This window comes from Salvelinus namaycush, chromosome 24 (assembly GCF_016432855.1).
Source record: "Salvelinus namaycush isolate Seneca chromosome 24, SaNama_1.0, whole genome shotgun sequence".
NCBI lineage: Eukaryota > Metazoa > Chordata > Actinopteri > Salmoniformes > Salmonidae > Salvelinus > Salvelinus namaycush.
The window spans coordinates 31,779,978-31,805,973 of record NC_052330.1 but is presented as its reverse complement, the minus strand read 5'-3'; positions in this window follow the sequence as shown (position 1 = coordinate 31,805,973).

Sequence of the window (25,996 nt, the reverse complement as noted above, 5' to 3'; positions counted from 1 at the left end):
GGGGGGGGGGGGGGGGGTGTCAATGTAAATAGTACAGGTGGCCATTTGATTAGTTGTTCAGCAGTCTTATGGCTTGGGGGTAGAAGCTGTTAAGGAGCCTTTTGGTCCTATACTTGGCGGTCCGGTACCGCTTGCCATGCAGTAGCAGAGAGAACAGTCTATGACTTGGGTGACTGGAGTCTTTGACAATTTTTTGGGCCTTCCTCTGACACCGCCTAGTATGTAGGTCCTGGGTGTCAGGAAACTTAGCCCCAGTGATGTACTGGGCCATACGCACTACCCTCTGCAGCGCCTTACGGTCAGATGCTGAGCAGTGTCCATACCAGGCGGTGATGCAACCGGTCAGGATGCTCTAAATGGTGCAGCTGTCGAACTTTTTGAGGATCTGGGGAACCATGCCAAATCTTTTCAGTCTTCTGAGGGATAAAAGGTGTTATCGTTCCCTCTTCACGACTATCTTGGTGTGTTTGGACCATGATATTTTGTTGGTGATGTTTACACCAAGGAACTTGAAGCTTTTGACACAATCCACTTCAGTCCCGTCGATGTTAATGGGGGCCTGTTCAGCCCTCCTTTTCTTATAGTCCACAGTCAGCTCCTTTGTCTTACTCACACTGAGAGAGAGGTTGTTATCCTGGCACCACACTGCCAGGTCTCTGACCTCCTCCCTATAGGCTGTCTCATCGTTGTCAGTGATCAGGCGGTCACCACTGCTGTGTCGTCAGAAAACGTAATAATTTAGGCAGGTGACCATCGCTTTCTTGGAAACAGGGACTATGGTGTTTTGTTTGAAACATGTAGGACACTTGCCAGTTGGTCCGTGCATGCTTTGAGTACACGCCCTGGTAATCCGTCTGGCCCTCTTTCTGAGCAAAAAGCCGCGGGGCTTTGTGAATGTTGACCTGTTTAAAGGTCTTGCTCACATCGGCTACGGAGAGTGTGATCACAGAGTCATCTGGAACAGCTGGTGCTCTCGTGCATGTTTCAGTGTTGCTTGCCTCGAAATGAGCATTAAAGGCATTTAGCTCGTCTGGTAGGCTCCCGTCACTGGGCAGCTCGCGGCTGGGTTTCCCTTTGTAGTCCATAATAGTTTTCAAGCTCTGCCACATCCAACGAGCGTCAGAGCTGGTGTAGCAAGATTTAATCTTAGTCCTGTATTGATGTTTTGCCTGTTTAATTGTTCGTCTGAAGGCATAGCGGGCTGTCATGTGCCTTTTACTCAGGAGTGGCTTCCATCTGGCCACTCTACAATAAAGGCATAATTGGTGGAGTGCTGCAAAGATGGTTGTCCTTTTGGAAGGTTCTCCCATCTCCACAGAGGAACTCTGGAGCTCTGTTAGAGTGACCATTGGGTTCTTGGTCACCTCCCTGACCAAGGCACTTCTCCCCTTATTGCTCAGTTTGGCCGGGCAGCCAGCTCTAGGAAGAGTGTTGGTGGTTCCTTCAACCTCAAGGCTTGGTTTTTGCTCTGACATGCACTGTCAACTGTGGGACCTTATATAGACAGCTGTGTGCCTTTCCAAATCATGTCTTATCAATTGAATTTACCACAGGTGGCCTCCAATCAAGCTGTGGAAACATCTCAAGAATGATTAATGGAAACAGGATGCACCAAAGCTCAATTTCGAGTCTCATAGCAAAGGGTCTGAATACTTATGTAGATTACATATTTCAGTTTATTTTTGTTTATACATTTGAAAAAAATTCTAAAAACCTGTTTTTGCTTTGTCATTATGGGGTATTGTGATGTCATTATGGGGTATTGTGATGTCATTATGGGGTATTGTGACATCATTATGGGGTATTGTGTGTTGATTGATGAGGGGGAAAAAACAGTTTCATCCAGTTTAGAATAAGGCTGTAACGTAAAAAAATTTAGAAAAAGGGAAGGAGTTGTAATACTTTCCCAATGCACTGTAGCTAACCATTCCACATGAACATCACATAACACAGTCCTGAATCTCTGGTACATTAGACCTCATGCCAGACGGGCACATGTAGAATAATTTTGTGATTTTTATTACATAATCTCCCCTCTATGATCTATGATCCTCTCCTTAATCCTTATCCCATGTGTGTGTGTGTGTGTGTGTGTGTGTGTGTGTGTGTGTGTGTGTGTGTGTGTGTGTGTGTGTGTGTGTGTGTGTGTGTGTGTGTGTGTGTGTGTGTGTGCGTGCGCGTGCGTGCGTGCGTGTGCAAAATCATAATCTCCTGCAACAGATGGGTCTTTCCCCTCCGTGCCAGCCCTGCGCAATCCGGTGGGCACTGGTGGGCACACACAGAGAGAAAGAATGGTATGCCCGTCCTTACTGAGGCTGCAGACCTGACTGCCTCACTGACTCTAACTGAGGATTTGGATTTGTTTAAATGTATGTGATTTTGTTTTTAGCTGCCATACAAATATATAAATGAATAAAAAAATATGTGAGATGTATCATTCATGGTAGTGTAGTGAGATGGTAGCATGGTGAGATGGTTGTGTTGTGATGGTAGCGTAGTGAGATGGTAGCATGGTGAGATGGTAGCATGGTGGGATGGTTGTGTTGTGATGGTAGCGTAGTGAGATGGTAGCATAGTGAGATGGTAGCGTAGTGAGATGGTAGCATGGTGAGATGGTAGCATGGTGGGATGGTTGTGTTGTGATGGTAGCGTAGTGAGATGGTAGCATGGTGAGATGGTAGCATGGTGAGATGGTAGCATGGTGAGATGGTAGCATGGTGAGATGGTAGCATGATGAGATGGTAGCGTGGTTGTGATGGTAGTGTGGTGAGATGGTAGCATGGTGAGATGGTAGCATGGTGAGATGGTAATGTGGTGTGATGGTAGCATAGTGAGATGGTAGCATGGTGAGATGGTAGCATAGTGAGATGGTAGTGTGGTGAGATGGTAGTGTGGTGAGATGGTAGCATGGTGAGATGGTAGTATAGTGAGATGGTAGCATAGTGAGATGGTAGCATGGTGAGATGGTAGTGTGGTGAGATGGTAGTGTGGTGAGATGGTAGTGTGGTGAGATGGTAGCATGGTGAGATGGTAGTATAGTGAGATGGTAGCATAGTGAGATGGTAGCATGGTGAGATGGTAGTGTGGTGAGATGGTAGTGTGGTGAGATGGTAGCATGGTGAGATGGTAGTGTGGTGAGATGGTAGCGTGGTGAGATGGTAGTGTGGTGAGATGGTAGTGTGGTGAGATGGTAGCATAGTGAGATGGTAGCATGGTGAGATGGTAGCATAGTGAGATGGTAGCATAGTGAGATGGTAGCATGGTGAGATGGTAGCGTGGTGAGATGGTAGCGTGGTGAGATGGTAGCATGGTGAGATGGTAGCATGGTGAGATGGTAGCATGGTGAGATGGTAGCATAGTGAGATGGTAGCATGGTGAGATGGTAGCATAGTGAGATGGTAGCATGGTGAGATGGTAGCATAGTGAGATGGTAGTGTGGTGAGATGGTAGCATAGTGAGATGGTAGCATAGTGAGATGGTAGCATGGTGAGATGGTAGCATAGTGAGATGGTAGCATAGTGAGATGGTAGCATAGTGAGATGGTAGCGTGGTGAGATGGTAGCATAGTGAGATGGTAGCATAGTGAGATGGTAGCATGGTGAGATGGTAGCATGGTGAGATGGTAGCATAGTGAGATGGTAGCATGGTGAGATGGTAGCATAGTGAGATGGTAGTATAGTGAGATGGTAGCATGGTGAGATGGTAGCGTGGTGAGATGGTAGTGTGGTGAGATGGTTGTGTTGTGATGGTAGTGTGGAGAGATGGTAGCATAGTGAGATGGTAGCATGGTGAGATGGTAGCATAGTGAGATGGTAGCATAGTGAGATGGTAGCATGGTGAGATGGTAGCGTGGTGAGATGGTAGTGTGGTGAGATGGTTGTGTTGTGATGGTAGTGTGGAGAGATGGTAGCATGATGAGATGGTAGTGTGGAGAGATGGTAGCATGGTGAGATGGTAGTGTGGAGAGATGGCATGGTAGTGATGTTAGTATGGTGAGATGGTAGTGTGGTGAGATGGTAGTGTGGTGAGATGGTAGTGTGGTGAGGTGGTAGCGTGGTGAGATGGTAGTGTGGTGAGATGGTAGCATGGTGAGATGGTAGTATGGTGAGATGGTAGCATGGTGAGATGGTAGCATGGTGAGATGGTAGCGTGGTGAGATGGTTGTGTTGTGATGGTAGCGTAGTGAGATGGTAGCATGGTGAGATGGTAGTGTGGTGAGATGGCATGGTAGTGATGGTAGTGTGGTGAGATGGTAGTGTGGTGAGGTGGTAGTGTGGTGAGATGGTAGTGTGGTGAGATGGTAGTGTGGTGAGATGGCATGGTAGTGATGGTAGTATTGTGAGATGACATGGTTGTGATGGTAGTATTGTGAGATGACATGGTTGTGATGTTAGTATTGTGAGATGACATGGTAGTGATGGTAGTATTGTGAGATGACATGGTTGTGATGTTAGTGTGTTGAGATGGCATGGTTGTGATGGTAGTATGTGAGTTGGCATGTCTGGGAAGCACGAGTCTTTAGCTCTGCTGATTGCTTCTGTCCCCATGGGTTTGTCCAATTAGCAAACAGGCCCCAAATCGGACTTCCTGATTACTTTACAGACACAAAGAGAACAAAAGATACGCGTCATTTTGCTGCCTAGAAATGTGCAATAACGTGTCTTCAGAATTAATAATATTCTTGATGTAAGATAAACAAACAAAAAATTAACAATTCTTCTTGAGAGTGCTTACATTCTGCTCGTGTCACAGATTGAATTGGAGGCCTTTTGATTGGATCAAGTTAAATCAAATTTTAATGGTCATGAACATGTGTTTAGCAGATGTTATTGCAGGTGTAGCGAAATGCTTGTGTTTCTCGCTCCAACAGTGCAGTAATAGCTAACAAGTAATATTTAACAATTTCACAACAATACACACAAATCCAAAGTAAACAAATGGTATAAAGAATATGTAAATAATTGGACTAGCAATGTTGGAGCAGCATAGACCAAAATACAGTAGAATAGAATAGAATACAGTATAGACATATTAGATGAGTAATGTGAAATATTTAAACATTGAAGTGACCAGTGTCCCATTATTAAAGCGGCCAGTGATTTCAAGTCTATTTCTATAGAGCAGCAGTTGCCGTACCAGGCAGTGATACAGCCTGACAGGATGCTCTCAATTGTGCATCTGTAAAAGTTTGTGAGGGTTTTAGGTGCCAAGCCAAATTTCATTAGCCACCTGAGGTTGAAGAGGCGCTGTTGTGGCTTCTTCACCACACTGTCCGTGGGGGTGGACCATTTCAGTTTGGCGCTGTTGCGGCGCATTCTTCACCACACTGTCCGTGGGGGTGGACCATTTCAGTTTGGCGCTGTTGCGGCGCATTCTTCACCACACTGTCCGTGGGGGTGGACCATTTCAGTTTGTCAGTGATGTGTACGCCGTGGAACTTCTCCACCTGTCGATGTGGATAGGGGCGTGGATTAGGGCTCATATTATTCTGTCATATTTATCACGGGGTAACACTTGATGTCTTTTTCATGAGGAGGAGCTGCTGTTCTCCTGTTTTGAAAGCCATTTGTTGTGTTGCATTGACACAGACTGTGTCTCCTTGGGCCTAGATGGTCAACATTTCCACAGCTACAAATTAATCACACTGCTTTAACATCTCACTATTCCGTGCTGAGGCAGCGCTTAAAGTTACTCAGAGAGAGAGAGAGAGAGAGAGAGAGAGAGAGAGAGAGAGAGAGAGAGAGAGAGAGAGAGAGAGAGAGAGAGAGAGAGAGAGAGAGAGAGAGAGAGAGAGAGAGAGAGAGAGAGAGAGAGAGAGGTGAGTCCTTAGCTACAGCACTACGAGGATGCCTGGCATACAATACTTCTGGTACCAACCTAACCCTAACCCACCTATAATAGCTACCATATCAACCTAACCCTAACCCAGCTGTAATAGCTACCATATCAACCTAACCCTAACCCTAACCCAGCTGTAATAGCTACCATATCAACCTAACCCTAACCCAGCTGTAATAGCTACCATATCAACTTAACCCTAACCCTAACCCAGCTGTAATAGCTACCATATCAACCTAACCCTAACCCTAACCCAGCTGTAATAGCTACCATATCAACCTAACCCTAACCCAGCTGTAATAGCTACCATATCAACCTAACCCTAACCCTAACCCAGATGTAATAGCTACCATATCAACCTAACCCTAACCCAGCTGTAATAGCTATCATATCAACCTAACCCTAACCCAGCTGTAATAGCTACCATACCAACCTAACCCTAACCCAGCTGTAATAGCTACCATATCAACCTAACCTTAACCCAGCTGTAATAGCTACCATATCAACCTAACCCTAACCCAGCTGTAATAGCTACCATATCAACCTAACCCTAACCCAGCTGTAATAGCTACCATACCAACCTAACCCTAACCCACCTATAATAGCTACCATATCAACCTAACCCTAACCCAGCTGTAATAGCTAGCATATCAACCTAACCCTAACCCTAACCCAGCTGTAATAGCTACCATATCAACCTAACCCTAACCCTAACCCAGCTGTAATAGCTACCATATCAACCTAACCCTAACCCAGCTGTAATAGCTACCATATCAACCTAACCCTAACCCAGCTGTAATAGCTACCATATCAACCCAACCCTAACCCAGCTGTAATAGCTACCATATCAACCTAACCCTAACCCAGCTGTAATAGCTACCATATCAACCTAACCCTAACCCACCTATAATAGCTACCATATCAACCTAACCCTAACCCTAACCCAGCTGTAATAGCTACCATATCAACCTAACCCTAACCCAGCTGTAATAGCTACCATATCAACCTAACCCTAACCCAGCTGTAATAGCTACCATATCAACCTAACCCTAACCCTAACCCAGCTGTAATAGCTACCATATCAACCTAACCCTAACCCAGCTGTAATAGCTACCATATCAACCTAACCCTAACCCAGCTGTAATAGCTACCATATCAACCTAACCCTAACCCAACTGTAATAGCTACCATATCAACCTAACCCTAACCCAGCTGTAATAGCTACCATATCAACCTAACCCTAACCCACCTATAATAGCTACCATATCAACCTAACCCTAACCCTAACCCAGCTGTAATAGCTACCATATCAACCGAACCCTAACCCAGCTGTAATAGCTACCATATCAACCTAACCCTATCCCCTCTATAGCTACCATATCAATCTAACCCTAACCCAGCTGTAATAGCTACCATATCAACCTAACCCTAACCCAGCTGTAATAGCTACCATATCAACCTAACCCTAACCCTAACCCAGCTGTAATAGCTACCATATCAACCTAACCCTAACCCAGCTGTAATAGCTACCATATCAACCTAACCCTAACCCAGCTGTAATAGCTACCATATCAACCTAACCCTAATTCAGCTGTAATAGCTACCATATCAACCTAACCCTAACCCAGCTGTAATAGCTACCATATCAACCTAACCCTAACCCTAACCCAGCTGTAATAGCTACCATATCAACCTAACCCTAACCCAGCTGTAATAGCTACCATATCAACCTAACCCTAACCCAGCTGTAATAGCTACCATATCAACCTAACCCTAATTCAGCTGTAATAGCTACCATATCAACCTAACCCTAACCCAGCTGTAATAGCTACCATATCAACCTAACCCTAACCCTAACCCAGCTGTAATAGCTACCATATCAACCTAACCCTAACCCAGCTGTAATAGCTACCATATCAACCTAACCCTAACCCTAACCCAGCTGTAATAGCTACCATATCAACCTAACCTTAACCCAGCTGTAATAGCTACCATATCAACCTAACCCTAACCCAGCTGTAATAGCTACCATATCAACCTAACCCTAATTCAGCTGTAATAGCTACCATATCAACCTAACCCTAACCCAGCTGTAATAGCTACCATATCAACCTAACCCTAATTCAGCTGTAATAGCTACCATATCAACCTAACCCTAACCCAGCTGTAATAGCTACCATATCAACCTAACCCTAACCCTAACCCAGCTGTAATAGCTACCATATCAACCTAACCCTAACCCTAACCCAGCTGTAATAGCTACCATATCAATCTAACCCTAACCCAGCTGTAATAGCTACCATATCAACCTAACCCTAACCCAGCTGTAATAGCTACCATATCAACCTAACCCTAACCCAGCTGTAATAGCTACCATATCAACCTAACCCTAACCCAGCTGTAATAGCTACCATATCAACCTAACCCTAACCCAGCTGTAATAGCTACCATATCAACCTAACCCTAACCCAGCTGTAATAGCTACCATATCAACCTAACCCTAACCCTAACCCAGCTGTAATAGCTACCATATCAACCTAACCCTAACCCAGCTGTAATAGCTACCATATCAACCTAACCCTAATTCAGCTGTAATAGCTACCATATCAACCTAACCCTAACCCAGCTGTAATAGCTACCATATCAACCTAACCCTAACCCTAACCCAGCTGTAATAGCTACCATATCAACCTAACCCTAACCCTAACCCAGCTGTAATAGCTACCATATCAATCTAACCCTAACCCAGCTGTAATAGCTACCATATCAACCTAACCCTAACCCAGCTGTAATAGCTACCATATCAACCTAACCCTAACCCAGCTGTAATAGCTACCATATCAACCTAACCCTAACCCAGCTGTAATAGTTACCATATCAACCCAACCCTAACCCAGCTGTAATAGCTACCATATCAACCTAACCCTAACCCTAACCCAGCTGTAATAGCTACCATATCAACCTAACCCTAACCCAGCTGTAATAGCTACCATATCAACCTAACCCTAACCCAGCTGTAATAGCTACCATATCAACCTAACCCTAATTCAGCTGTAATAGCTACCATATCAACCTAACCCTAACCCAGCTGTAATAGCTACCATATCAACCTAACCCTAACCCTAACCCAGCTGTAATAGCTACCATATCAACCTAACCCTAACCCAGCTGTAATAGCTACCATATCAACCTAACCCTAACCCTAACCCAGCTGTAATAGCTACCATATCAACCTAACCCTAACCCAGCTGTAATAGCTACCATATCAACCTAACCCTAACCCAGCTGTAATAGCTACCATATCAACCTAACCCTAACCCTAACCCACCTATAATAGCTACCATATCAACCTAACCCTAACCCTAACCCAGCTGTAATAGCTACCATATCAACCTAACCCTAACCCTAACCCAGCTGTAATAGCTACCATATCAACCTAACCCTAACCCAGCTGTAATAGCTACCATATCAACCTAACCCTAACCCAACTGTAATAGCTACCATATCAACCTAACCCTAACCCAGCTGTAATAGTTACCATATCAACCTAACCCTAACCCACCTATAATAGCTACCATATCAACCTAACCCTAACCCTAACCCAGCTGTAATAGCTACCATATCAACCTAACCCTAACCCAGCTGTAATAGCTACCATATCAACCTAACCCTAACCCAGCTGTAATAGCTACCATATCAACCTAACCCTAACCCAGCTGTAATAGCTACCATACCAACCTAACCCTAACCCTAACCCAGCTGTAATAGCTACAATATCAACCGAACCCTAACCCAGCTGTAATAGCTACCATATCAACCTAACCCTATCCCCTCTATAGCTACCATATCAATCTAACCCTAACCCAGCTGTAATAGCTACCATATCAACCGAACCCTAACCCAGCTGTAATAGCTACCATATCAACCTAACCCTATCCCCTCTATAGCTACCATATCAATCTATCCCTAACCCAGCTGTAATAGCTACCATATCAACCTAACCCTAACCCAGCTGTAATAGCTACCATATCAACCTAACCCTAACCCAGCTGTAATAGCTACCATATCAACCTAACCTTAACCCTAACCCAGCTGTAATAGCTACCATATCAACCTAACCCTAATCCAGCTGTAATAGCTACCATGTCAAGCTAACACTAAACCAGCTGTAATAGCTACCATATCAACCTAACCCTAACCCTAACCCAGCTGTAATAGCTACCGTATCAATCTACCAGTTATTGTCCCTCCTCCACCCCCTCCTTCAGTTCTCCCTCCTCCACCCCTCCTTCAGTTCTTTCTCCTCCACCCCCTCCTTCAGTTCTTTCTCCTACACCACATCCTTCAGATCTCCCTCCTCCACCCCTCCTTCAGTTCTCCCTCCTCCACCCCTCCTTCAGTTCCCCCTCCTCCACCCCTTCCTTCAGTTCTCCCTCCTCCACCCCTCCTTCAGTTCTTTCTCCTCCACCCCCTCCTTCAGTTCTTTCTCCTACACCACATCCTTCAGATCTCCCTCCTCCACCTCCTCCTCCAGTTCTCCCTCCTTCACCTTTCCTTCAGTTCCCCCTCCTCCACCCCCTCATTCAGTTCTCCCTCCTCCACCTCCTCCGTCAGTTTTCCCTCCTCCACCCCCTCCTTCAGTTCTCCCTCCTCCACCTCCTCCTCCAGTTCTCCCTCCTCCACCTTTCCTTCAGTTCCCCCTCCTCCACCCCTCATTCAGTTCTCCTTCCTCCACCTCCTCCGTCAGTTCTCCCTCCTCCACCCCCCCATTCAGTTCGCCCTCCTCCATCCCCTCCTTCAGTTCTCTCTCCTCCACCTCCTCCGTCAGTTCTTTCTCCTCCACCCCTCCTTCAGTTCCCCCTCCTCCACCCCCTCCTTCAGTTCTCCCTCCTCCCCCCCTCCTTCAGTTCTCCCTCCTCCACCTCCTCCTCCAGTTCTCCCTCCTTCACCTTTCCTTCAGTTCCCCCTCCTCCACCCCCTCATTCAGTTCTCCCTCCTCCACCTCCTCCGTCAGTTTTCCCTCCTCCACCCCCTCCTTCAGTTCTCCCTCCTCCACCTCCTCCTCCAGTTCTCCCTCCTCCACCTTTCCTTCAGTTCCCCCTCCTCCACCCCCTCATTCAGTTCTCCCTCCTCCACCTCCTCCATCTGTTCTCCCTCCTCCACCCCCTCCTTCAGTTCTCCCTCCTCCACCTCCTCCGTCAGTTCTTTCTCCTCCACCCCTCCTTCAGTTCCCCCTCCTCCACCCCCTCCTTCAGTTCTCCCTCCTCCACCCCCTCATTCAGTTCTCCCTCCTCCACCCCCTCATTCAGTTCTCCCTCCTCCACCTCCTCATTCAGTTCTCCCTCCTCCACCTCCTCCGTCAGTTCTCCCTCCTCCACCCCCTCCTTCAGTTTCCCCTCCTCCACCCCTCCTTCAGTTCCCCCTCCTCCACCCCCTCATTCAGTTCTCCCTCCTCCACCTCCTCCGTCAGTTCTCCCTCCTCCACCCCCTCCTTCAGTTCTCCCTCCTCCACCTCCTCCTCCAGTTCTCCCTCCTCCACCTTTCCTTCTGTTCCCCCTCCTCCACCCCCTCATTCAGTTCTCCCTCCTCCACCTCCTCCGTCAGTTCTCCCTCCTCCACCCCCTCCTTCAGTTCGCCCTCCTCCACCTCCTCCATCTGTTCTCCCTCCTCCACCCCCTCCTTCAGTTCTCCCTCCTCCACCTCCTCCGTCAGTTCTTTCCCCCTCCACCCCTCCTTCAGTTCCCCCTCCTCCACCCCCTCCTTCAGTTCTCCCTCCTCCACCCCCTCCTTCAGTTCTCCCTCCTCCACCCCCTCATTCAGTTCTCCCTCCTCCACCTCATCCGTCAGTTCTTTCTGCTCCACCCCCTCCTTCAGTTCTCCCTCCTCCACCCCCTCCTTCAGTTCCCCCTCCTCCACCCCCTCCTTCAGTTCCCCCTCCTCCACCTCCTCCGTCAGTTCTCCCTCATCCACCCCCTCCTTCAGTTCCCCCTCCTCCACCCTCTCATTCAGTTCTCCCTCCTCCACCTCCTCCGTCAGTTCTCCCTCATCCACCCCCTCCTTCAGTTCCCCCTCCTCCACCCCCTCCTTCAGTTCTCCCTCCTCCACCTCCTCCATCAGTTCTTTCTCCTCCATCCCCTCCTTCAGTTCTCCCTCCTCCACCAGTTCTTTCTCCTCCACCCCCTCCTTCAGTTCTCCCTCCTCCACCTCCTCCTTCTGTTCTCCCTCCTCCACCCCCTCCTTCAGTTCTCCCTCCTCAACCTTTCCTTCAGTTCCCCCTCCTCCACCCTCTCATTCAGTTCTCCCTCCTCCACCTCCTCCGTCAGTTCTCCCTCCTCCACCCCCTCATTCAGTTCGCCCTCCTCCACCTCCTCCATCTGTTCTCCCTCCTCCACCCCCTCCTTCAGTTCTCCCTCCTCCACCTCCTCCGTCAGTTCTTTCTCCTCCACCCCTCCTTCAGTTCCCCTCCTCCACCCCCTCCTTCAGTTCTCCCTCCTCCACCCCCTCCTTCAGTTCTTTCTCCTACACCACATCCTTCAGATCTCCCTCCTCCACCTCCTCCTCCAGTTCTCCCTCCTTCACCTTTCCTTCAGTTCCCCCTCCTCCACCCCCTCATTGAGTTCTCCCTCCTCCACCTCCTCCGTCAGTTTTCCCTCCTCCACCCCCTCCTTCAGTTCTCCCTCCTCCACCTCCTCCTCCAGTTCTCCCTCCTCCACCTTTCCTTCAGTTCCCCCTCCTCCACCCCTCATTCAGTTCTCCTTCCTCCACCTCCTCCGTCAGTTCTCCCTCCTCCACCCCCCCATTCAGTTCGCCCTCCTCCATCCCCTCCTTCAGTTCTCTCTCCTCCACCTCCTCCGTCAGTTCTTTCTCCTCCACCCCTCCTTCAGTTCCCCCTCCTCCACCCCCTCCTTCAGTTCTCCCTCCTCCCCCCCTCCTTCAGTTCTCCCTCCTCCACCTCCTCCTCCAGTTCTCCCTCCTTCACCTTTCCTTCAGTTCCCCCTCCTCCACCCCCTCATTCAGTTCTCCCTCCTCCACCTCCTCCGTCAGTTTTCCCTCCTCCACCCCCTCCTTCAGTTCTCCCTCCTCCACCTCCTCCTCCAGTTCTCCCTCCTCCACCTTTCCTTCAGTTCCCCCTCCTCCACCCCCTCATTCAGTTCTCCCTCCTCCACCTCCTCCATCTGTTCTCCCTCCTCCACCCCCTCCTTCAGTTCTCCCTCCTCCACCTCCTCCGTCAGTTCTTTCTCCTCCACCCCTCCTTCAGTTCCCCCTCCTCCACCCCCTCCTTCAGTTCTCCCTCCTCCACCCCCTCATTCAGTTCTCCCTCCTCCACCCCCTCATTCAGTTCTCCCTCCTCCACCTCCTCATTCAGTTCTCCCTCCTCCACCCCCTCCGTCAGTTCTCCCTCCTCCACCCCCTCCTTCAGTTTCCCCTCCTCCACCCCTCCTTCAGTTCCCCCTCCTCCACCCCCTCATTCAGTTCTCCCTCCTCCACCTCCTCCGTCAGTTCTCCCTCCTCCACCCCCTCCTTCAGTTCTCCCTCCTCCACCTCCTCCTCCAGTTCTCCCTCCTCCACCTTTCCTTCTGTTCCCCCTCCTCCACCCCCTCATTCAGTTCTCCCTCCTCCACCTCCTCCGTCAGTTCTCCCTCCTCCACCCCCTCATTCAGTTCGCCCTCCTCCACCTCCTCCATCTGTTCTCCCTCCTCCACCCCCTCCTTCAGTTCTCCCTCCTCCACCTCCTCCGTCAGTTCTTTCCGCCTCCACCCCTCCTTCAGTTCCCCCTCCTCCACCCCCTCCTTCAGTTCTCCCTCCTCCACCCCCTCCTTCAGTTCTCCCTCCTCCACCCCCTCATTCAGTTCTCCCTCCTCCACCTCATCCGTCAGTTCTTTCTGCTCCACCCCCTCCTTCAGTTCTCCCTCCTCCACCCCCCCCTTCAGTTCCCCCTCCTCCACCCCCTCCTTCAGTTCCCCCTCCTCCACCTCCTCCGTCAGTTCTCCCTCATCCACCCCCTCCTTCAGTTCCCCCTCCTCCACCCTCTCATTCAGTTCTCCCTCCTCCACCTCCTCCGTCAGTTCTCCCTCATCCACCCCCCCCTTCAGTTCCCCCTCCTCCACCCCCTCCTTCAGTTCTCCCTCCTCCACCTCCTCCATCAGTTCTTTCTCCTCCATCCCCTCCTTCAGTTCTCCCTCCTCCACCAGTTCTTTCTCCTCCACCCCCTCCTTCAGTTCTCCCTCCTCCACCTCCTCCTTCTGTTCTCCCTCCTCCACCCCCTCCTTCAGTTCTCCCTCCTCAACCTTTCCTTCAGTTCCCCCTCCTCCACCCTCTCATTCAGTTCTCCCTCCTCCACCTCCTCCGTCAGTTCTCCCTCCTCCACCCCCTCATTCAGTTCGCCCTCCTCCACCTCCTCCATCTGTTCTCCCTCCTCCACCCCCTCCTTCAGTTCTCCCTCCTCCACCTCCTCCGTCAGTTCTTTCTCCTCCACCCCTCCTTCAGTTCCCCTCCTCCACCCCCTCCTTCAGTTCTCCCTCCTCCACCCCCTCCTTCAGTTCCCCCTCCTCCACCCCCTCATTCAGTTCTCCCTCCTCCACCTCCTCATTCAGTTCTCCCTCCTCCACCTCCTCCGTCAGTTCTCCCTCCTCCACCTCCTCCGTCAGTTCTCCCTCCTCCACCCCCTCATTCAGTTCTCCCTCCTCCACCTCCTCCGTCAGTTCTCCCTCCTCCACCCCCTCCTTCAGTTCCCCCTCCTCCACCCCCTCCTTCAGTTCTCCCTCCTGCACCCCCTCATTCAGTTCTCCCTCCTCCACCTCCTCCGTCAGTTCTCCCTCCTCCACCTCCTCCGTCAGTTCTCCCTCCTCCACCCCCTCATTCAGTTCTCCCTCCTCCACCTCCTCCGTCAGTTCTCCCTCCTCCACCTCCTCCTTCAGTTCTCCCTCCTCCACCCCCTCCTTCAGTTCTTCCTCCTCCACCCCCTCCTTTAGTTCTTCCTCGTCGCCACCACCTCTCATTCTCATCTCTCTTTCTCCTCCTCTCTCTGAACTCTCCTTCTCCTCCTCTTTCTCACCTCTCCTTCTCCTCTCTCTCAACTCTCCTTATCCTCCTCTCCACCACCTCTCCTCTCTCTCACACCTCTCCTTCTCTCTCTCACCTCTCCTTCTCCTTCTCCTCTCTCTCACCTCTTCTTCTCTCTCTCTCAACTCTCCTTCTCCTCTCTCTCAACTCTCCTTCTCCTCTCTCTCTCAACTCTCCTCCTCTCCACCACCTCTCCTTCTCCTCTCTCTCACCTTTCCTTCTCCTCTCCTTCTCTCCTCTCTCTCACCTCTCCGTCTCTCTCTCTCTCAACTCTTATCCTCTCTCTCACCTCTCCTTCCCCTCTCTCTCACACCTCTGCTCTCTGTGAGGTGATCTGTCACGACTCAACTGGCAACCCCCGCCAGGCAACTGCTCCTTTTGTGCCCGCACAAACACACACTCACGCCCGCTGCTGTCACACAGATTTCAGTTAACCCTGTCTCTGTCAACTATCCCTGGGAGCGGCTAGCTAAGGCTAGTACCACTGGCTGATCGCTGTCACACCAAAACTCCCTGCAAGTGCCACTGTCACACCAAGACCCCTGCTAGTACCCCTGTCACATTGCTCTCTGGAGGGCCTTTATCGACCACAGTCCCGACTCCTCTCTCTTTCAGCATCGCCACAATAAAGAGACAAAAGAGAGATGGGAGGCCATCGGATGCTCAGAGGAGCAGAAAGTAGACAGGTAATGTGTGCGTGTGAGTGTGTGTGTCTCTGTGTGTGTGTTTTCCCAGTGAAAGCCATGAAGAGTTCAGTGTTCCAGACAGTAATGGAGGAGTGTATATATAGATATAATACAAAAAAGAAGCCTCAGTTTAGGAAAAGGTTATCTTTAGAAGAAGAAGGATGAATGAAGAATGAAGATGGATTCTAAAGTTCTTTTGAGAAGGATTCTAAAGTTCTTTTGAGAAGGATTCTAAAGTTCTTTTGAGAAGGATTCTAAAGTTGTTTTGAGAAGGATTCTAAAGACCTTTGTCTAATACACAGAAAGTTGTTTATTCAGAGACAACCTGTTCCAAAAACACAATCTAGCTATGCTTCCGTCATGCATTAGAGTCATGAAGGAACCTCTGTATAGCCAATCCTGCTGAAATAAAAGTAAAAGGCTGTGTAGTGTCCAGTGCTCTTAATACACAAATGAGAAGAGATCAGATGACTGTACGACAGTTGCCTACTGAAAAACTACACAGAGAGTAGTCATAATGTAACCTAGTGATAGCCTTCATAATGTAACGTAGTGATAGCCTTCATTATGTAACCTAGTGATAGCCTTCATAATGTAACCTAGTGATATCCTTCATAATGGAACCTAGTGATAGCCTTCATAATGTAACCTAGTGATGGTCTTCATAATGTAACCTAGTGATAGCCTTCATAATGTAACCTAGTGATAGCCTTCATAATGTAACCTAGTGATAGCCTTCATAATGTAACCTAGTGATAGCCTTCATAATGGAACCTAGTGATAGCCTTCATAATGTAACCTAGTGATGGTCTTCATAATGTAACCTAGTGATAGCCTTCATAATGTAACCTAGTGATAGCCTTCATAATGTAACCTAGTGATAGCCTTCATAATGTAACCTAGTGATGGCCTTCATAATGGAACCTAGTGATAGCCTTCATAATGTAACCTAGTGATAGCCTTCATAATGGAACCTAGTGATGGCCTTCATAATGGAACCTAGTGATAGCCTTCATAATGTAACCTAGTGATAGCCTTCAGAATGTAACCTAGTGATATCCTTCATAATGGAACCTAGTGATAGCCTTCATAATGTAACCTAGTGATAGCCTTCAGAATGTAACCTAGTGATAGCCTTCATAATGTAACCTAGTGATAGCCTTGATTATGGAACCTAGTGATAGCCTTCATAATGTAACCTAGTGATAGCCTTCATAATGTAACCTAGTGATAGCCTTCATTATGTAACCTAGTGATAGCCTTCATAATGTAACCTAGTGATATCCTTCATAATGTAACCTAGTGATATCCTTCATAATGTAACCTAGTGATATCCTTCATAATGGAACCTAGTGATATCCTTCATAATGTAACCTAGTGATAGCCTTCATAATGTAACCTAGTGATATCCTTCATAATGTAACCTAGTGATATCCTTCATAATGGAACCTTGTGATAGCCTTCATAATGTAGCCTAGTGATAGCATTCATAATGTAACCTAGTGATATCCTTCATAATGGAACCTAGTGATAGCCTTCATAATGTAACCTAGTGATAGCATTCATAATGTAACCTAGTGATAGCCTTCATAATGGAACCTAGTGATAGCCTTCATAATGGAACCTAGTGATAGCCTTCATAATGTAACCTAGTGATAGCCTTCATAATGGAACCTAGTGATAGCCTTCATAATGGAACCTAGTGATAGCCTTCATAATGGAACCTAGTGATAGCCTTCATAATGTAACCTAGTGATAGCATTCATAATGTAACCTAGTGATAGCATTCATAATGTAACCTAGTGATAGCCTTCATAATGTAACCTAGTGATAGCCTTCATAATGGAACCTAGTGATATCCTTCATAATGTAACCTAGTGATAGCCTTCATAATGGAACCTAGTGATAGCCTTCATAATGTAACCTAGTGATAGCCTTCATTATGTAACCTAGTGATAGCCTTCATAATGGAACCTAGTGACAGCCTGTTCTCATTGAATGGAACCTAGTGACAGCCTGTCCTCATTGAATGGAACCTAGTGACAGCCTGTCCTCATTGAATGGAACCTAGTGACAGCCTGTCCTCATTGAATGGAAGCTAGTGACAGCCTGTCCTCATTGAATGGAACCTAGTGACAGCCTGTCCTCATTGAATGGAACCTAGTGACAGCCTGTCCTCATTGAATGGAACCTAGTGACAGCCTGTCCTCATTGAATGGAACCTAGTGACAGCCTGTCCTCATTGAATGGAACCTAGTGACAGCCTGTCCTCATTGAATGGAACCTAGTGATAGCCTGTCCTCATTGAATGGAACCTAGTGACAGCCTGTCCTCATTGAATGGAACCTAGTGACAGCCTGTCCTCATTGAATGGAACCTAGTGACAGCCTGTCCTCATTGATTGGAACCTGGTGACAGCCTGTCCTCATTGATTGGAACCTGGTGATAGCCTCTCCTCATTGAATGGAACCGAAAAAGCTGTCGGTGGTGTCTAGTGCTCTTAACACACAGAAGAGATCCCATCAGATAATGCTCTGGTGGTCGGCCATAGAACACGAGAAAGAAGAAAAAAAACTTGCATGATATGAGATGTGTAGCCTTGAGGAGTAGAAGTCAAGGGCTGTGTGTAGCGTCCAGTGTTAATAGAACACAAGTCACGACATCACAGGATTTTATGACGGTTTGGTCATAGAAACAGAGAGAGATGAGAGGAAGGTCCTGAGGGTTATTAGAAGTCATGATCATACTCATCGTCCTGCTAATGTGCCATCTGGAAAACTGACAGCTGATTGGTCCTCTGACCCCGCCTCGAGCCCCAGTGACCCAATGACTGACAAGGATACACCTGAGGGTGCCAGGAGCCCAATGTGCCTGTCCCAAACATAACGCTATTCCCAATGTAATGCACTACTTTTGACCCTATGGGCCCTGGCCAACAGTAGTGCACTTTGTAGTGAATTGGGTACCATTTGAGATGCAGGGAAGGCTTTATGTCTCTATAATCATTCACCTAATTCAACAAGCATTACTTTATGTCTCTATAATCATGGTCCTAATTCGACAAGCATTACTTCATATCTCAATAATCATTCTCCTAATTCAACAAGCATTACTTCATGTCTCTATAATCGTTCTCCTAATTCAACAAGCATTACTTCATATCTCAATAATCGTTCTCCTAATTCAACAAGCATTACTTCATATCTCAATAATCATTCTCCTAATTCGACAAGCATTACTTCATATCTCAATAATCGTTCTCCTAATTCGACAAGCATTACTTCATATCTCAATAATCATTCTCCTAATTCGACAAGCATTACTTCATATCTCAATAATCATTCTCCTAATTCGACAAGCATTACTTCATATCTCAATAATCATTCTCCTAATTCGACAAGCATTACTTCATATCTCAATAATCGTTCTCCTAATTCGACAAGCATTACTTCATATCTCAATAATCTCTGTTCTTGCATTTTAGTGGAGTGGATTGGGCAACTTTCAGACAGCCCTAAGTGTGTGTATCTGTGTGTGCCTGTGTGTATCTCTCTGTGTGTGTGTGTGTGTGTGTGTGTGTGTGTGTGTGTGTGTGTGTGTGTGTGTGTGTGTGTGTGTGTGTGTGTGTGTGTGTGTGTGTGTGTGTGTGTGTGTGTGTGTGTGTGTGTGTGTGTGTGTGTGTGTGTGTCTCTTGTCGTAAGACATCCAGGACCAAGAGGAGGCGACACTCCAAACAGGATTTTACAAATGGAAAATGGAGATTATTCCATTCCAGGCATTTGCATTGTGCAATAACGAAACCAACACAATAAAACACATTGTTTCTAAGAAACTGTAAAGAAAAAGAGGGTTATACGTATTTTAGTGTCTTCTATACATCTCTTTCATTTTCCTCTCTATATGTAATTGATTTTAGTCAATTTAACTGCCCAGCAGTTCTCTCATTTGGTCCACAACAGCAGAACACAACAGTGTGACAGACCGAGAACAAGAAGCATGGTCGTATTCAAGAAGCACCAGACAGAGAACAAGAAGCAGGGTCGTATTCAATAAGCACCAGACAGAGAACAAGAAGCAGGGTCGTATTCAATAAGCACCAGACAGAGAACAAGAAGCAGGGTCGTATTCAATAAGCACCAGACAGAGAACAAGAAGCAGGGGTCGTATTCAATAAGCACCAGACAGAGAACAAGAAGCAGGGTCGTATTCAATAAGCACCAGACAGAGAACAAGAAGCAGGGTCGTATTCAATAAGCACCAGACAGAGAACAAGAAGCAGGGTCGTATTCAATAAGCACCAGACAGAGAACAAGAAGCAGGGTCGTATTCAATAAGCACCAGACAGAAAACAAGAAGCAGGGTCGTATTCAATAAGCACCAGACAGAGAACAAGAAGCAGGGTCGTATTCAATAAGCACCAGACAGAGAACAAGAAGCAGGGGTCGTATTCAATAAGCACCAGACAGAGAACAAGAAGCAGGGTCGTATTCAATAAGCACCAGACAGAGAACAAGAAGCAGGGTCGTATTCAATAAGCACCAGACAGAGAACAAGAAGCAGGGGTCGTATTCAATAAGCACCAGACAGAGAACAAGAAGCATGGTCGTATTCAATAAGCACCAGACAGAAGAAGACAAACAGCAAAATTGAAGGGAGCTACGCTGCACGACCAAAAGTATGTGGACACCTGCTTGTCAAAAATATCATTCCAATATCATGGGCATTAATATGGAGTTGGTCCCCCCTTTCCTGCTTTAACAGCCTCCACTCTTCTGGGAAGGCTTTCCACTAGATGTTGGAACATTGCTGCTGTAACAGCCTCCACTCTTCTGGGAAGGCTTTCCACTAGATGTTGGAACATTGCTGCTGTAACAGCCTCCACTCTTCTGGGAAGGCTTTCCACTAGATGTTGGAACATTGCTGCGGGGACTTGCTTCCATTCAGCCACAAGAGCATTATTGAGGTTGGACACTGATGTTGGGCGATTAGACCTGGACTGCAATCGGCGTTCCAATTCATCCGAAAGGCGCTCGAGCGGGGTTGAGATCAGGGCTCTGTGCAGGCCAGTCAAGTTCTAGACAAACCATTTATGTATGGACCTTGCTTTGTGCACGTGGGCACTGTCATGCTGAAACAGTAAATGGCGTTCCCCAAACTGTTGCCACAAAGTTGGAAGCACAGAATCATCTAGAACGTCAGTGTATGCTGTAGTGTTATGATTTCCCTTCATTGAAACTAAGGGGCCCAACCATGAAAAACAGCCCCAGACCAGTATACCTCCTCCACCAAATTTTACAGTTAGCACTATGCATTGGGGCAGGTAGCGTTCTCCTGGCATCTGCCAAACCCAGATTTGTCCGTCAGACTTTCCCAATTAGAAACACTTGTTTTCATTTTACATTGCAAAGCATTTTTGCTGCTTTTAAAAATAAGTGTCAGTAATGAATACAACCCAGGGAACCAGCCAAAGCAACCAGCTGACCGAACTGAATGGGGATTTAGCCTTACTGTTATTTATCCGTACTGTTATTTATCTGTACTGTTATTTATCCGTACTGTTACCTCTCTTTTTTATTATTATTTTTATATATTTACCATTATAAACCTGGTAGTTTGAGCCCTGAATGCTGATTTGCTAAAAGTCATGGTATATCAAACCGTATACCATGGGTATGACAAAACATGTATTTTTACTGCTCTAATTACGATGGTAACCAGTTTATAACAGCAGTAAGGCACCTCAGGGGTTTGTGGTACATGGCCAATATACCACGGCTAAGGTTCTGTATCCAGGCCCTCTGCGTTGTGTCGTGCATGAGAACAGCCCTTAGACGGGGCATATTGTCCATATACCACACCCCCCCTCTTAATGCGTAATTCTACCTCGCTCCTAACTAGTCATCATTCACTTGGCTACTTGTATATAACAGTACACTGACATAGTATATTTAAGGTATATTCTGTACATTTTACAATATATCATTCTTGTTTTTATTACTTTCTTTTTTTATTACTATATTCTCTACAATTTTTTTGTACAGTTCTATTGCTGACATAGTATTTGTATTTGGGACTGTTCTAGTTTTACTGCTTGTTTATACTGCTTTGTTGAGGAAGCTCTCAAGTAAGCATTTCATTGCACTGTTTACACTCTATCCTGTGCATATGATGAATGAACTTAAATTAGATTTGATTTACTTCAGCGCCATCTGTTGACTGGTGGAAGCACTGCGTTCAGACAATAAATCATGGATAGATTGATAGGCTGTCTGGCCTCTCTGGGTGTACAGATGCACAGAGGGTAAGAACAGGACAATGTCATTCACTACAGTCAATCTGTCATGCAGTTTAGAGTCAATCTGTCTGGACTGAAACAGAGTGACTCTGGCATCTGTGGTCAAAGGTTCAACAGCTAACTAGCAACAGAGAAAACGCCAAAATCTGTAACTGACCCTTAGCTCTTAACCATAACCTTAACAAACCCTTAACCCTGACCCTAACAATAACCCTAACCCTACTAGCAGATACACTTAGACCTTCAGTCATTGTGCTAACACTAGCTAACATTGGCTTACAAAACTACCCTTCCTTCATACTGGACACAGTATCCACGAGTTCATCTGACTCTGGGGAAGTAGATAAAGGGCCTTTATCGTTTTACACTTCAGAAAAGTCTATATCGGGGCTGCCCAACCCTCTTCCTGGAGATCTACTGTCCTGTAGGTTTTCAGTCCAACCCTAATTTAGCGTATCTGATTCAGCTAGTTAAGTTCTTGTTGAGCAGTTAATTAGTAGAATCAGGTGTGTTAAATTAGGGTTGGACAGAACGGTAGATCTCCAGGCAGAGGGTTGGATTGAAAACACACAGGACGGTAGATCTCCAGGAAGAGGGTTGGACTGAAAACCCACAGGACAGTAGATCTCCAGGAAGAGGGTTGGACTGAAAACCCACAGGACAGTAGATCTCCAGGAAGAGGGTTGGACTGATAACCCACAGGACAGTAGATCTCCAGGAAGAGGGTTGGACTGATAACCCACAGGACGGTAGATCTCCAGGAAGAGGGTTGGACTGAAAACACACAGGACGGTAGATCTCCAGGAAGAGGGTTGGACTGAAAACCCACAGGACAGTAGATCTCCAGGAAGAGGGTTGGACTGAAAACCCACAGGACAGTAGATCTCCAGGAAGAGGGTTGGACTGAAAACCCACAGGACAGTAGATCTCCAGGAAGAGGGTTGGACTGAAAACCCACAGGACGGTAGATCTCCAGGAAGAGGGTTGGACTGAAAACACACAGGACGGTAGATCTCCAGGAAGAGGGTTGGACTGAAAACCCACAGGACGCTAGATCTCCAGGAAGAGGGTTGGACTGAAAACCCACAGGACAGTAGATCTCCAGGAAGAGGGTTGGACTGATAACCCACAGGACAGTAGATCTCCAGGAAGAGGGTTGGACTGATAACCTACAGGACGGTAGATCTCCAGGAAGAGGGTTGGACTGAAAACACACAGGACGGTAGATCTCCAGGAAGAGGGTTGGACTGAAAACCCACAGGACAGTAGATCTCCAGGAAGAGGGTTGGACTGAAAACCCACAGGACAGTAGATCTCCAGGAAGAGGGTTGGACTGATAACCCACAGGTCAGTAGATCTCCAGGAAGAGGGTTGGACTGATAACCCACAGGACGCTAGATCTCCAGGAAGAGGGTTGGATTGAAAACACACAGGACGGTAGATCTCCAGGAAGAGGGTTGGATTGAAAACCCACAGGACGGTAAATCTCCAGGAAGAGGGTTGGACTGAAAACTCACAGGACGGTAGATCTCCAGGAAGAGGGTTGGATTGAAAACACACAGGACGGTAGATCTCCAGGAAGAGGGTTGGATTGAAAACCCACAGGACGGTAAATCTCCAGGAAGAGGGTTGGACTGAAAACTCACAGGACGGTAGATCTCCAGGAAGAGGGTTGGATTGAAAACACACAGGACGGTAGATCTCCAGGAAGAGGGTTGGATTGAAAACCCACAGGACGGTAAATCTCCAGGAAGAGGGTTGGACTGAAAACTCACAGGACGGTAGATCTCCAGGAAGAGGGTTGGATTGAAAACACACAGGACGGTAGATCTCCAGGAAGAGGGTTGGACTGAAAACCCACAGGACAGTAAATCTCCAGGAAGAGGGTTGGGCTGAAAACACACAGGACGGTAGATCTCCAGGAAGAGGGTTGGACTGAAAACCCATAGGACAGTAAATCTCCAGGAAGAGGGTTGGATTGAAAACACACAGGACGGTAGATCTCCAGGAAGAGGGTTGGATTGAAAACCCACAGGACGGTAGATCTCCAGGAAGAGGGTTGGGTTGAAAACACACAGGACGGTAGATCTCCAGGAAGAGGGTTGGACTGAAAACCCACAGGACTGTAGATCTCCAGGAAGAGGGTTGGACTGAAAACCCACAGGACGGTAGATCTCCAGGAAGAGGGTTGGGCAGCCCTGGTCTATATAGCCCTTTTCTTGCATTGAAGACTCATATATTGTACACACATTCTCTATTATTATGTTACACAGAGAGATAATATTCTTTATACTATTATTATGAAATACAGATAGATAATATTCTTTATACTGTTATTATGTTATACAGATAGATAATATTCTTTATACTATTATTATGTTATACAGAGAGAAAATATTATTTATACTGTTATTATGTTATATAGAGAGATAATATTCTTTATATTATTATTATGTTATATAGAGAGATAATATTCTTTTTACTATTATTATGTTATACAGATAGATAATATTCTTTATACTATTATTATGTTATATAGAGAGATAATATTCTTTATACTATTAGTATGTTATACAGAGAGATAATATTCTTTATACTATTATTATGTTATACAGAGAGATAATATTCTTTATACTATTAGTATGTTATACTTTATTTTTATTTTTATTTCACCTTTATTTAACCAGGTAGGCTAGTTGAGAACAAGTTCTCATTTACAGCGGCGACCTGGCCAAGATAAAGCACAGCAGTTCGACGCATACAACAACACAGAGTTACACATGGAGTAAACAAACATACAGTCAATAATACAGTAGAAAAAAGAAAAATCTATATACAGTGAAGGCAAATGAGGCAAGATAAGGGAGGTAAGGCAATAAATAGGCCATGGTGGCGAAGTAATTACAATATAGCAATTAGACACTGGAATAGTAGATGTGCAGAAGATGAATGTGCAAATAGAGATACTGAGGTGCAAAGGAGCAAGATAAATAAATAAATACAGTATTTATTTAGGTAGTTGGATGGGCTGTTTACAGATGAGCTATGTACAGGTGCAGTGATCTGTGAGCTGCTCTGACAGCTGGTGCTTAAAGCTAGTGAGGGAGATATGGGTCTCCAGCTTCAGTGATTTTTGCAGTTCGTTCCAGTCATTGGCAGCAGAGAACTGGAAGGAAAGGCGGCCAAAGGAGGAATTGGCTTTGGGGGTGACCAGTGAGATATACCTGCTGGAGCGCGTGCTACGGGTGGGTGCTGCTATGGTGACCAGTGAGCTGAGATAAGGCGGGACTTTACCTAGCAGAGACTTGTAGATGACCTGGAGCCAGTGGGTTTGGCGACGAGTATGAAGCGATGGCCAGCCAACGAGAGCATACAGGTCGCACTGGTGGGTAATATATGAGGCTTTGGTGACAAAACGGATGGCACTGTGATAGACTGCATTCAATTTGTTGAGTAGAGTGTTGGAGGCTATATTATAGATAACATCGCCGAAGTCGAGGATCGGTAGGCTGGTCAGATTTAAAAAGGTAGCATGAGTGAAGGATGCTTTGTTGCGAAATAGGAAGCCGATTCTATATTTAATATTGGATTGGAGATGCTTAATGTGAATTTGGAAGGAGAGTTTACAGTCTAGCCAGAGACCTAGGTATTTGTAATAGTCCACATATTCTAAGTCAGAGCCGTCCAGAGTAGTGATGCTGGATGGGCGGGCAGGTGCGGGCAGTGATCGGTTGAAGAGCATGCATTTAGTTTTACTTGCATTTAAGAGCAGTTGGAGGCCACGGAAGGAGTGTCGTATGGCATTGAAGCTCGTCTGGAGGTTAGTTAACACAGTGTCCAAAGAAGGGCCAGAAGTATACAGAATGGTGTCGTCTGCGTAGAGGTGGATCAGAGAATCACCAGCAGCGAGAGCAACATCATTGATGTATACAGAGAAGAGAGTCAGCCTGAGAATTGAACCCTGTGGCACCCCCATAGAGACTGCAAGAGGTCCGGACAACAGGCCCTCCGATTTGACACACTGAATTCTATCAGAGAAGTAGTTGTTGAACCAGGCGAGGCAATCATTTGAGAAACCAAGGCTGTTGAGTCTGCCTATAAGAATGCGGTGATT